The sequence below is a fragment of the Myotis lucifugus genome, unplaced genomic scaffold (assembly GCF_000147115.1).
Source record: "Myotis lucifugus unplaced genomic scaffold, Myoluc2.0 scaffold_9, whole genome shotgun sequence".
In the NCBI taxonomy this organism is placed as follows: Eukaryota; Metazoa; Chordata; class Mammalia; order Chiroptera; family Vespertilionidae; genus Myotis; species Myotis lucifugus.
In genome coordinates, this window is record NW_005871057.1 from 12,585,998 (window position 1) to 12,600,604 (window position 14,607).

Below are 14,607 nucleotides of genomic sequence, written 5' to 3' on the forward strand. Positions count from 1 at the left end.
GGCAGAGATGGCTATAGATAACTGTGTTTTTTTAGGAAGAGTGGATAATGTTCTGGATCTAATTTTATACTAAGTTAAATTTTCAGGGTTTTTCTACCTTTAGGAACTGAAAAGTTGGGAGATATGTGCCTAGATAATAAACACAAAGATGTACCATCAGTTAAAAGAGCTTTTACAAAATTTCAAACTTCTATAAGGGTTGGCAGTATTGTATAATAAACTTCCATGTACCTATCACCTAGGGTCAACAATTATCAACTTGTGAAAAATAAATTTCATCTCCTATCTACTTTTTCTTCCATACTGTTTTGAAACAAGTCCTGAACATCATATGATTTTATTCACAAATATTAAGTTTGTATCTCTAAAAGATAAAGACTCATTTTAATTGTGTTTATTATAACCAAAATACCATTGTCAAAGTTAAAAAGTTAACAATAATTTTAATATCATAAAATATCCATATCCAACAAGTGTTTAAAATTCCAATTATCTTATCAATGTCATAATTTTTAATAGTGTTTTTTTTTTTTTTTCTGAAACAGGAGCTAAGTCAAATCTACACAGTGTGATGGGTTGATACGCCTTTTAAATCTCCTCTAAGATACAGGTGTCTCTCTATTTTTTCCCCTCCCAGTTTATTTGTAGAAGGAACTGGGCTTTTTATCTTTTAGAGCTCCTCACAGTCTGGAATGTGCTGATTGCATCCCTGCTGTGTAGATTAACAGGTTTCTTCATCTTTTGTACTTATTGCAAATTGGTAATTGCATGTGTAGGCCTGATCAAATTCCAGTTAGATTTTTTTTTTTACATGATTACTTCATAAGCAATGCTGTGCCTTTTCATCTGGAGGCCCATAATGTTTGGTTGGCTCTCTTTTTTTGTGATATCCACAGCCACTGATGTTCAATCATGAAACATTGATTCATTACAATTTACTAAATGATGCTATTTTAATTCCTGATTTCTACTTCCCTTAAAATCTGAAACATTTTTATAATGTGAAACTTCCATTTCTTTTCTATATTGATAGTTCAGTTCACATAGGAAAGGCTTGATTTTTTTTTGCCTTTATTTACTAATGGTGCTCAATTAAAAAAAATTTTTTTGGTAAGTATTAATATGTTTCCATGGATTTAAACATTATTTGCTATTAAACTTCTTGCAGTTTATATAATTATTAATGCGCAAATTGTCCCATTTTTTTGGTGAAGAGGTTCTGGAACCTTTTTAAATTAGTTCTTGAGTATTAATTAACATGACCCTAGAAGACTATGGTAATTTCCTTGTTATTTGGAAAGGATACTTGAGGCTCATCTTGTGTTTTCTGCCCCAGTCCTTTGAGAATAGAATTTAAGACCATAATCTGGATCTAGAAATGTATATATGTTAATGTATATCTGTGTGTTTATATCTATATACATATCTATATACTAGTGGCCCGGTGCATGAAATTCGTGCACGGGGAGAGGGGATGTTCCTCAGCCCAGCCTGCACCCTCTCTAATTGGGGACATCCCTCTCACAATCTGATACCATTGGCTCCTAACCACTCACCTGCCTGCCTGCCTGATCACCCCTAACTGCCTCTGCCTGATAGACCCTAACCCCTCTGCCTGCCTGCCTAATTGCCCCTAACCTCTCTGCCTGCCTCCCTGATCTTCCCTAACTGCCTCTGTCTGCCTGCCTTATCACCCCTAAGTGCTCTCTCCTGTCAGCCTGATCTCACCCAGTCTCTGTCTCTCTTTGTTTTTCTCAGCAGTCCTCCAGGCCTCCCTGCCTCCCTCTTCCTCTTTCCCGGCTGGGAGGGGGCAGGGCCAGTGGTCGCTGGGCAGGTGCTAACTCTGTTGGTGGGGTCCTTCCAGTCCCTCAGCACACAGGGAGCCAAGCTGCCCACCCCTCTCTGGAGCCAGGCGTGCTCAGAGGGCAGGATCTTCACAGAGGCCTCGCAGGAAACAAGTGCGGGAGGGCGCCTCAGGGCCGGTGGGACTGAGGGAAGTACGGCAAGCTGGCAAGTGGGCCGATCAGAGAGCAAACACCGGGGACAGGCGGCGCTTGCCTGTCGCCCTACCACCCCACAGGGCTGACAAGACTGGGGACTCCAGCGGGGCTGAGGGAACTGGGCGCCGCCATCTTGTGGCTATGGGTGCTGCCATCTTTGTGATGGAGTGACGGTTAATTTGCATATTACCCTTTTATTAGATAGGATATAAAAGCCTAAGCAACTGGCCAACTGGCTGACCAGCTGACTGGCCAGTAGCTGTGACGTGCACTGACCATCAGGGAGCAGATGCTCAACACAAGAGCTGCTGTGCTGCAGTCACTTGGCAGTGACGATTCTCGGGTGATGCACCCGGAACCAGAGAACAGGGAGCCCGATTCTGGGGTGCGTCACTCAAGAACTGCCCTCTCACAATCCAGAACCCCTTGGGGGATGTTGGAGAGCTGGTTTCAGCCTGATCCCCACAAGCCATGCTGAGGGACCCCACCAATGCACTAATCCTCTAGTATTCTATATATAAGAAATATATATATAATAAGAAATATATATTTTTTAAAAGGCAAAATACATGAGTTTATGCTGATAATTCCAGTTCAAATTTAGGAACACTGGCTTTTTAAAAAAATTATTTAAAAAATATTTATTGTTTACAACGTATTATATATGTCCCCCTTTTTTTCCCATTGACCTTCTCCAGCCCTCCCCCATACTCAGTCCCAGGCTGTCATACTCTATTATCTGTGTCCATGGGTTATGCATATATGCATACATGCATAACCTTTGGTTGATTATCTCCCACCCACTTACCCTCACCTGCCTTCCTTCCAAGATTCTGCACTCTGTTCCATGCTTCCATGTCTCTGGATCTACTCTGTTCATCAGTTTTTTGTTTTTTTGTTCATTAGGTTCCATATATGAGTGAGATCATGTGGTACTTGTCTTTCTCTGACTGACTTATTTCACTTAGCATGATACTTTCTAGGTCCCTCTATGCTGTCTCAAAGGGTAAGAGGTCCTTCTTTTTTACTGCTGCATAGTATTCCATGGTATAAATCTACCACAGCTTTTTTATCCACTTGTCTGCTGATGGGCACTTTGGCTGTTTCCAGACCTGAGCTATTGTAAATTGTACTGCTATGAACATAGGGGTGCATCCATTCTTTCTGATTGGTGTTTCAGGTTTCTTAGAATATATTCCTAGAAGTGGGATCACTGGGTCAAATGCCAGTTACATATTAAATGTTTTGAAGAAACTCCATACTGTCTTCCATAATGGTTGCACCAGTCTGCATTCCCACCAGCAGTGTACTAGAGTTCCCTTTTCTCCACATCCTCTCCAGCACTAATCATTTGTTGATTTGTTGATGGTAGCCATTCTGACAGGTGTGAGGTGATAGCTCATTGTCTTTTTAATTTGCACCTCTCTGATAATCAGTGACTTTGAGCATTTTTTTATGTTTCTTTGGCCATCTGTATAGGAACACTGGCTTTAAAAATTTCATCTAAAAACTTTTGCCTTCTTTCTCCCAGGCTGAGAATTCTGGTTCTCAAGATCATTAGAATTACTGAATTAGAAATACCACATAATTTCTCTTTTGCTTTATTCCATAATATTGACATAACAGTCTTAGATAAGCAATACAAATACTACTACCAAAATGTAATCTCATAAAACTATTAAAAATAATTTTTTTTTTGCAAATTTCTTTTTGTCCTCAGATACATCCTGCTAAGAATATCAGGCAAATGATTGTGTTTTAAAATCACTTAAAATAGTCTTCTCTGTGTAGTTTTGCCATTAACTGGATACAGAATTACAGTAATTTGTTGTTTTATTTTTGCTTTAAAATTTTTTGTAATTATTATTATTAGTTTTAGTGTACTCCCTTTGGTTTCATTAAAATTTGAATTTTAACACCCTAGCCAGTTTGGTACAGTGGATAGTGTGTCGGCCTGTGGACTGAAAGGGTCCTGGGTTTGATTCCAGTCAAGGGCACATGCCTGGGTTGCAGGCTCCATCTCTAGAAGGGGACGTGCAGGAGGCAGCCAATCAATGATTTTCTCTCATCATTGGTGTTTCTATCTCTCTCTCTCCCTTCCTCTCTGAAATCAATAAAAATTAAAAAAAAGAATTTTAAATATTTGATACAGGGAGTTAGGTTTAAATTTCTGCTTTAAAATTAATCTCTTTAATGCTTGAGAAATAGCTTTAATTTGTGGTTTTTGCAATGCAGCTAGAATATGCATTTTTCTTTAATAATTATTTATTTTTCAATTACAATTGACATGCAATATTATATTATTTCCAGGTTTACAATATAGACATTTTGTAATAGACATTTATATAATTTACAAAGTGCTCACCCTGGTAAATCAATTATCCATCTGATTACATACAGTAATTATTACAATATTATTGACCATATTCCTATGCTGTACTTTACATTCTATGACTATTCTGGAACTACCAATTTGTACTTCTTAATCCTTCCACCTTTTTCACCTATTCCCTCAACCCCTCTCCATCTGGCAACCATCAAAATGTTCTCTGTATCTATGAGTCTGTTTCTGTTTGTTTATTTTGTTTTTTAGATTTCACATATAAATGAAATCATCTGGCATTTGTCATTCACTGTCTGACTTAGTTAACTCAGCACAATAACCTCTAGGCCCATCCATTATGTTGCAGATGCCAAGATTTCATTATTTTTTATGGCTGAGTGAGTCATATTCCATTATATACATGCACAATTTCTTTATCCATTCATCTACTGATGGTCACTTAGTTTGCTTCCATATCTTGGCTATTGTAAATAATGCTGCACTGAACATATGGGTGCATATGTCTTTTTTATTTAGTATTTTGGGTTTCTTTGGATAAATGCCCAGAACTGGAATAGATGGGTCCTTCTTTGTCTCTTGATATAAAGTTTATTTTTTCTGGTGTAAGCTCTCCAGCTTTTTATATATTACTAGAAGCCTGGTGCACGAATTCCTGCACGGGTGGGGTCCCTTTGGGTGGCCTGCAGGGATTGGGCCGAAACTCGCAGTCCAACACCTCCTGCAGCTCTTACCTGCCGCTCGCACTCATCCTGGCCCAGCTCTGCTTGCTGCGGGCTCGCACCCCCCAATCAGTCCTGATTGGGAGAAGCTTATGCTGACACAGCAGCACTTACCAGCCATGAGCCCTGTGCCTGGCGCCCTCCCAAGGGGAGTGGCCTGTAGGATCGGGCTGAAACCGGCTCTCCGCCATCCTCTGAGATGTCCTGGATTGCATGAGGGCACGGGCCAGGCTGAGGGACCCCACTGGTGTAAGATCAGGCTGGGGAAGAACCGCGGGAGAGCTCCAGGGCATGTCCAGCCCATCTTGCTCAGTCCTGATCAGCCGGACCCCAGCAGCAAGCTAACCTACCGGTTGGAGCATCTGCCCCCTGGTGGTCAGTGCACATCATAGTGAGTGGTTGAGCATCCTTAGCATATCATTAGCATATTACACTTTGATTGGTTGTTTGGTTGTTCTGCCATTTGGTCTATTTGCATATTACCTTTTTCTAATTTCATGGAATATCTTTTTCCGTTCTTTTATTTTCATTCTGTGTATGTCTTTATATCTGAAGTGAGTCTCTTTTAGATAGCATATATATAAGAGCCTTGTTTTCTTATCCATTCATCTACTATATGTCTTTTGATTGGAATATTTAATCCATTTGAATTTAAAGTAATTGTTATAGATATTTATTTATTGCCATTTTATTACATTTAAAAATCTATTTTCCCCCTTCTTCTTCTTAAAGAAGACCCTTTGACATTTTTGTAATATTGATTTGGTGGTGATAAATTCAAGTGCTCATCAGTAGATGAGTGGATAAAAAAACTGTGGTATACTTATGCAATGGATTCTTTTTTCTTTTTGCTGTTCTGATTGTTGCTCCCTTATCTTCCAAATTGCTGATTCAATTCTCTGCTTTATCTAATCTACTGTGGCATCCCTGTAATGTATTCTTCATTTCTGACTGGTTCTTTTTTTATGGTTTTTATGTCCTTTCTATGCTGTTGAACTTTAAGTTTCTTGAGCATCCTTATAACCATTGGTTTGAATTCTGTATCTGGTAATTTGTTTGCCTCGATTTCATTTAGTTCTTTTGTGTAGCTTTACATTCAATACATCCATGGGAGGAGGAAAGTATAAGAGCATGCTATATTGCTATTTTGATTGATTCTGGGTATTATTTAAACTATTAATATAATGGTAATTCTTAGAACAAAAGGACAAAACTTCCTAAATACAAAAAAACCTCTTATAGCCTGTATTTTATTTTAGGACTACAAATATATATAGTGGTTTATTCTCTTGAGCTTGGACTTGGGATTCAGGGGATACTTCGTCACTTAATTTTGCCGATATTTTGGTATCTGAATTGTTTCTATTTTTAAGGAAGATTTAGAAGGATTCATAATTATGCCACTACCACTATCTTAGAATTCTCAATGTTGCTTGAGTATATAGTGGTCTTCCCTTAACTATTTATTTTACATGTGCTCTGTTATTTTTAGTTCGTGCTTTTGCAGGAGTGTTGATTTTTAATAATGCATATATGACATAACATCAGAAATATCTATCATGGAATCATTTTATACTCAGATTTGAAGAGAGCATTTTGGAAAAAATAATATTATAAAATACTTTGAGTCCTTATCACTAAAGTATTATTTTTATACTGTTTTAAATTTGAATATCTAGAAGATGATGTATTCTTTGAGGATGTAAACAATAAATATGCAATTAGATATAAGAAAGAAGAGGAAGACAAGAAAGAAAAAAAGAAAATGAAATATTATACTAATAACCTGTGCTTTAGTCATGACTTTAAACTTTGTTCAGATAATTTATCAGCTCTTAGTACAGTAATAAAGCACTGTCTTTGGGATTATTATACTTATAATGAGATTTCTTCCTAAGCATATCCTTTCTTTTTAGAAGAAAAAGTAAAACGTTAACTCTTAGGAATCATTATACAATAACTAAGAGAGCAATGAAATTTTATAGGAGTTGGACCAAGCCCAGTGACTTTTCTGGTTTGTGAAAAGTTCAGTGAGAAGTAAGTAGGTCACATAATGGGAAGTTGAAGTAATAAAATGGGGGAGATGGAGAGATGAAATAGCCCTTTTCCCCGTGTACATACAGTTGTGGATAATTGTTGCCTTACAGTGTTGTGCTCATTACAGGCACAGGCAGAATATCATAATTACAGGGATATACTTTTGGTGTGAACAAAAATTCATGGTGGTAGGGCCTCAGGAATGTAAAAGAACTTGGGAGGTAGTTTATGCATATTGTTTTCTAATTATTCTCATATTTGCTCCTTTGTTGCTTAGAAAGAAAACTCCGAGTAATATGTACCACTGTGTGTTAGGATTTTACCACACAGTTAAGAGCGAGGCATGCTATGTACATATATTTCATTGGGTCCTACCACCTACGAGAGACCTAGGTGAGGAAAGTGATGCACAGAGAAGTTAGGTGACTTGCTGAAGGTCACAGAGCTAATACATTTTGGAGCCTTGGTCTGAACCCAGGTTATTCTGATTTTTGAATTGAGGTCTTAGGCATTGTATGAGTGTTTTCTAAAAACTACATAGTTTAATATGAGGTGAAGCTTTTAAAAGGATCTATCCTGTCCAAGCTAAGTTTCCTTTAGGGAGCCTGGAGATGCATATGTTGTGCAGAAGATAAAGTTCTTACCTGACAGTTCCCATTCAGTTGACAGTCAGCAGAGGATCAGCTTAGTTTCTCAGCTGGCCCAGCTCAGCAAGCCCTTATAATAGTAAGTGCCACACAATGTGCCAGATTTCAGGTACATGAAAATGAATGAGACGCATCCTCAGGCCATGGGTCCAGTGGAAGGGCAGGTTACATCAACAGATGTATATAAAACAAAGCAGAAGCTCAATTCTAAGAATTGAGAAAGTCTTCCAGCTGCAAGTCTGAGAAAGGCAAGTAGGGGGCTAATGAATGGTAGGAAGTTCTCTAAGGGTAACCAGATCCTCTTGGTTTGCCTAGGACATGTTAGTATTTTAGTATTGATGGTTCCACATTCCAGGAAATATCTCAGTCCTGAGCAAATTGAAATAGCTGGTGACTTGGGTTTCTGCTGGTTCAAAGCATTAATAATTTCCCATTAGGTAACTGGGGAATTCCTAGTTAATTCTACTAGGGAAATCAACATTTACGATCATCACCCTGAAAATGATGGTTTAATTTTTTGTGGGCAACGTTTTAGTTAAGCAAGCTTGATTTACTGCTTTATTTGCTGCTGGTAAGTTCAATGAGTTTGCTTTGCTTTCTTATCTGGAAGGAACCCAGGTTGTCATTAAAGACTTTACAACCCCCAACTATGAAGACAAAGGCAACTTAATGTGGGCCTAGTCAAGATAATGGGCACATGTAGACTGCTTGTGAGGGAGCAGACTGCTTAATGAATAAGGATTTGGACCAAGTCCAGTGAAGTAGGTTAGGAAGGATCTGAGTTCAAAAATCAACTGGCAGGGTTTCAACAAACCATCAGCACTGGAACAGCCCTAGGTGTGTAATCACCGAGGGTCACCGAGTTTAATGTACCCATTTACAGCTCACAGGGCATGGCCTTGTCATGTGCTTCACTGAGGGCACTGTTTTATTATTTTGAACTTATAGAGTTATTTTACTCTTTTATGACAAGGGTTGTTTAGCATATTACTGTTATAAAGATGTCCAGAATCTTGAAGAATTACATTTTAAGGTATTCTATCACATAATTAAAAATTTCTTTTTTTATTCTTCCCTTTCTCCTTTCTTTCCCCTCCTGAGTCCTTCTCATTCCAACTTGTCCCCTTTCCTTTTTTCTTATACTCTTCTCTCATCTTTTTTCTATCCATCTCTCTTCCTCTTTTGCCCTTCCTTCCTTCCTTCCTTCCTTCCTTCCTTCCTTCCTTCCTTCCTTCCTTCCTTCCCTCCCTCCCTCCCTCCCTCCTTTCCTTCCTTCCTTCCTTCCTTCCTTCCTTCCTTCCTTCCTTCCTTCCTCCTGTCTTCTCTCTTTCATCTCTTCTTTTACCCACCTTCTTTGAAGGAACGGGATTTTTGAATCTGATCAGATGAAGGATTCATTCACTCAAGGACTTCTTATCAAAGGCTGAGATAGGAGAACTCAACTGGAGTTTTGTTTTCACTGCTGTAGCAAGAAGTCTCCCTGACTATCTCTCAGCAAAAGAGAATATTGTGTGGGCTTGGTTTTCTAATGCCTAGGTGCTTCCTGAAGAACCCTTAAATTCTAATATTGGCAAAAAAAGAAATAGCATGAGCTGTTTGATGTTTGATGTTAGAGTAAGAAGAGCAAAGCTCAGTAACTAGGACAATTTTAACACTTAAGCTCCATCCCTAAGTTAATTCTGAAATTATCGCTGGTTCTAAAAGTGCTAGGGCCACTGGCCCAGGGATAAAGCAGCATTGAGGGTCCTCTCGTGAATGCTCTAGAGCAGCGGTTCACAACCTGTGGGTCACGACCCTTTGGGGGTTGAACGACCCTTTCACAGGGGTCACCTAAGACCATCGGAAAACACATAATACTTACATATTGTTTTTGTGATTAATCACTATGCTTTAATTATGTTCAATTTGTAACAATGAAAATACATCCTGCATATCAGATATTTACATTACGATTCATAACAGTAGCAAAATTACAGTTATGAAGTAGCAACGAAAATAATTTTATGGTTGGGGGTCACCACAACATGAGGAACTGTATTAAAGGGTCGCGGCATTAGGAAGGTTGAGAACCAGTGCTATAGAGCAATCTGATTAGAGTACTCATCCCAATAACCCATTTGGGAGACTTACTAGCATCTCTGGCTGTTCCAACATAACAGCAGACACCTTGTCTGATACATTTCTAAAAGCCCCCTATGAATTATCCCACCATCTCATGAAGGTAAACTCCAGAACACCCCAGAGAGAGCATTTAGTGTCAACTAGACACCCAAAGGGCTATAGAAGGTGCTTGGTTACCTATAATCCAAGGAAACAAATGGAGCATCGTCATACATTTTCAGAGAGCTGTGAAAAGAGGGGCGTGGCTACCTCTGTCACACACTAATAGCTCACAAAAATGAGGCAGATGAACCTACACAGATGTTCTGTTAGGAGTATATGGGAGACGAGAACCTAGTAATGGAAAGGAAGAGTTTAACTTTTTGCTTTATTGTCCTCCATCCGCTACTTACTTGCTCTGACAAGTTGGTAATTAGCTGAAACTCTCTAGTCTGGTTTGTTTTTTACTGTGGTATGATCTCCTGAAGTCTCTTTTAGTGATCCTTTTATTTATAGTTTAAGAGGCTTGTACACTTCTGTGGAGAAGAAGGATTCTTTAAAATAAAAATTATATTGAATTTTAACCTATTTGACTTTTTAAAATTTTTATATATTTTTATTGATTTCAGAGAGGAAGGGAGAGGGAGAGATAGAAACATTAATGATGTCAGAGAATCATTGATTGGCTGCCTCCTGCAAGCCCCCTACTGGGGATCAAGCCCGGGCACATGCCTTGGACCAGAATCAAACCTGGGAACCTTCAGTCCACAGGCCAACGCTCTATCCACTGAGCCAAACTGGCTACGGCAACCTATTTGACTTTGTAGACAAATTTCATCTAAACCTCCCACCTCATATATCTCTGACTCACCCTTGTACCTGAAGGGACTGAATTCAGGTGACTGGATGTGTCCTGCGCATATGCACAGAACTTGGGGGTGCAAGTCTCAGTAAGAAGAGCTTTTCTCTACTCCCCATGTCATGTGAGCCATGATACTTCATTACCTTCACACTCTGGTTAACCTCATTAAAAATATACTGCCTAACCTGTTTAACAAGGCAGGACTCCAGGAAGTAACTTTTCTTTTTTTTTTCTTCATCCTTTTAAACTATAGATTCTTGACCAAATTTTAAAAGAAGAAAATCAGTTCTTTGCCAAGGGATTTTATGAATGTCTTATAACTAATAAACCAAGTTGCTATTAAGAAAAGTTGTTCCACACCTTTACTGGGAGAGCAATGGAATGTCCAGTCAACACACAGTCATTATTTTACTCACAATTTTAACTCTAGCAACAATGGAAAACTTTCTGTTCTGCCTTAGGAATATTTTAACATTTTACTTAATTTCTCTGTCAGATGCCTGAAAAAAATACCACCTCAAACTAAAGAAAACTTAAAATACGCACTTTAAATAAATAGAATATCTCTCTAATAAGATTGCATATCCCACCTTTCAGAAAAGAGTGAGGCATAAAATGTTGAGTACCTCTATAATTGAAATGTTGGTTTAGGACATAAGAAAAGCACAGACAATAGAGAAAAATAAAAACATTTTTTTCTTAAGAGGCAAAAGTCTCATTCTCATGATGTGTTAGTAAGATCTCAGTCCTGTGTTTTGCTTTATGAGAGGTATTAAAAGTAGCAACAATAAAATAAGATACATTAAAATTAGGAATAATGGGCATGTATTGATGACTATAATTTAAGCCTTAAATCTAAGTCATAGGCTAAGAATGCTTACTTTCTGAGTGGTGGTATAAGAGATATTGGGCAAAGACGATAACAAAAAAGAAAAAAGACATGATGTTGATTTCCCTCAAGTAGTTTCAGGATGTTTTCTTGAGTATTGTGTGAGAACCCAAATTCCCTGATTTTATATCTGTCCCAGGTAACTAGAAACAGATGTCATCTCACCTATGGGAGAAGAAAAGAATAAAACTTTGAAATGCCTCCCTTTCTTTTTACCTACTGAAGGCCTTTTCTTACTAGGAACATGTGACATCCAATTAAAAAACAAACAAAAGTCAAGGCTTAAATCTGAAATCCTATGGGAAAGTATGATAATAACCTTTTCACTGATATTCTAATCCAAATATTTTAAAATTCAAATGATATTAAGAATTTTATTTTAGGTAGTCTATCCTAAAACACAACACAAAGTAAACATATAAGCATGCTGTTAAAAACTGTATAAAAATATTGCACACTCACTCATCTTCTTCAAAACCTCTAATAACATTTTTACCAATAACAATTTATTTGCATACTTATTAAATGTATCAAATGCTATAAAAAGAACAGAGATTGTGCTAAGAAAAATTAAATAATGATTAAAATTTTAGAAATATTTTCTTAAAGGATCTAATCAAAATCAGTTTTTTCAAGGAATACAAATTCTAAAAATATAGGAGTAGGTAAATTACAGTGTTCAGGATTTTGATCCTTTATTCCTTGTTTTAAACACTGGACCGCCCAATGACCCTAACTTCTTGTGGGGAGATGGAGTGCAATTCTTTTAAGGTTTTAAGTGATACAACTTTCACTTATGCACATACAACAGAAACAGAAATTAAATTCATTCAATGGAATCTCATGTTGCAATGTATACAAAATATCTTGCAAAATATTCAAAGGCAGTTTATGACGGAAAAGAAAACTTTTATAGTTGCAATATATAGATAAGCAGAAGTAATTTGGAAAATGCAAGTCAGTCGAAGTGCAAACAGGTCTTAGTTTTGCTGACTCTACAAAAGGTCATAATACTTTATACTCCTTAAGGACAGTGAAAAGCCTGTAATGCCATGAAAATGGAGAAAGGTGAAATGGCTTAAGTCTCCCTCCCTCCCTCCCTCCTTTCCTCCAACCCTCCCTCCTTTCCTCTTTCCACCTCCCCTCCACCACCATTCCTTCTTTCCTTTCTTCCTGCCAGCCTGCCTTCTTTCCTTGTTTTATTTTCAGCAACCATTAATCAAACATCTGTAATATGTTATGCATCACGTTAAGTCCATTGTGAATAAAGATGGCTGGAGAACACGCTGTGTGCAAAGGCAGAAAGGAGAGGTGTCTGAGAAGATAGATTGGGCTTATGCTGTTGAGGGCACTAAATGTCAGATTAAATTATGATAATAGCTAATACTCATTTAGTGCATGGCTATTATAAGTGTTTTACTTATTTTGACAATTAATTATTTCAACTGCTTTATGAGGTAAGTGCTATTATTATCTCCTTTTTATAGGTTAAAAAAAAAACCTGAGGCACAAAGTGTTTAAGTAACTTGCCCAGGGTCACAAGGAGTTACATGGCAGAGCTAGAATTACAATTTCAGGCAGTCTGGTGTTATAGTGTGTGCTTTTAACTATGATGCTATACTGTGATTTAATATCAACTTTATTTTGCAGGCAATCAGGGCCATGTTACTCATTGGCTTAGTTTTATTGTAAAGTAAGGATAATAATAAAAATACCTTCCTCAGAGGGTTGTGGTGAGAATTAAATAGGATAATATATGGGAAATTGTTTTGAAGAGTTATAATGTGCCACATAGCATTAATAAATATAAAATATTATTCAAGTAAATAAAAGCTTGAGTAGTTACTATTTACCTGTGGGGAGCCGCTATAGGGTTAAACCTCGGACTGACCTGTTGGCAAAGTCACAAACAAGTCCCAGCTTAGAGGGCACAGTCCTCTTAAGCATAATTAGGCTTGACCTTATGACGCTCCCTAGATCTTACCTGGGAAGCTAATGGGCTGTGGGAAGTGCAGCAAGAACAAGAACAAAAACAAGTGAAACTCATAAGAACAAAAACAAGTGAAACTCACAAGAACAGTGTAAACAATTGAAACTCACAAGAACAGTGTAACTTTGGTAACCACTACCTTGTTTACCTCTGACTATAAAACAAAGGCTCAGCTTGCCTCAGGATCTTTCTCTGTGGCCTCAGCCAGGCACAGGAAGATCCACGGAGACTAAAGAGAGCTAGAGAGTTCTGAACACTGTCTCCGTGTAAAATATTCTTCGCCAACTCCATCCACAACTTTGGGAACCCCTGGACCGCTGGGGCTGGACCCTGGCATTTACCAATGGGCACAACTCTTCCTGATATTATCAGCCAAATATTAGCCTTGATTATATGAAAAAAAATTAGAGAAGAAATCAAAAATGATAGTGAGAGGAGATAATGATGGCACTGATGATACTACTGAGGAAAGAGTAACCCATGTAACAAATATTGTTGAGTGCTTATTCTGAAAATGGGCACTTGACCAGATTTTAAACAAGGCCCCTGCCCTCATGTGCTTGCAATCTATGATCATCCAGATTTCATGGCTGACAGAAGGCTCTCAAAACTTTATTTCACGTGATCATATCATTCCCTGAAAAAATTTCATTGGAGGAGAAATTATTCCCATTTTCTCAATCAGGAGCTTGAATGACTTCTCCACTGTCATACAAGTAGAATGTAGAGTCAGGACCCAAACCTAGATCTCTTGCTCTTCAGAACATCATTCTTTCTTCAAGACCAGACTGTCTTATGTAATAATAATAATAATAGTAATAATAAATAATAATAATAAGAAGGCACTAATTGCATGCCAGGCATTATTGTAAGGGCTTTGCATACATTAGCTCATTCAACACAGCAAAGCCTGAAGGATATATCTTATACTATACCAGACTGTTCACTAAGGTAAAGTTATGTCTTTTGATACACATTGGTACTAGTAGACTTCTCTTAGCTTGATATTGCTCTGAGAG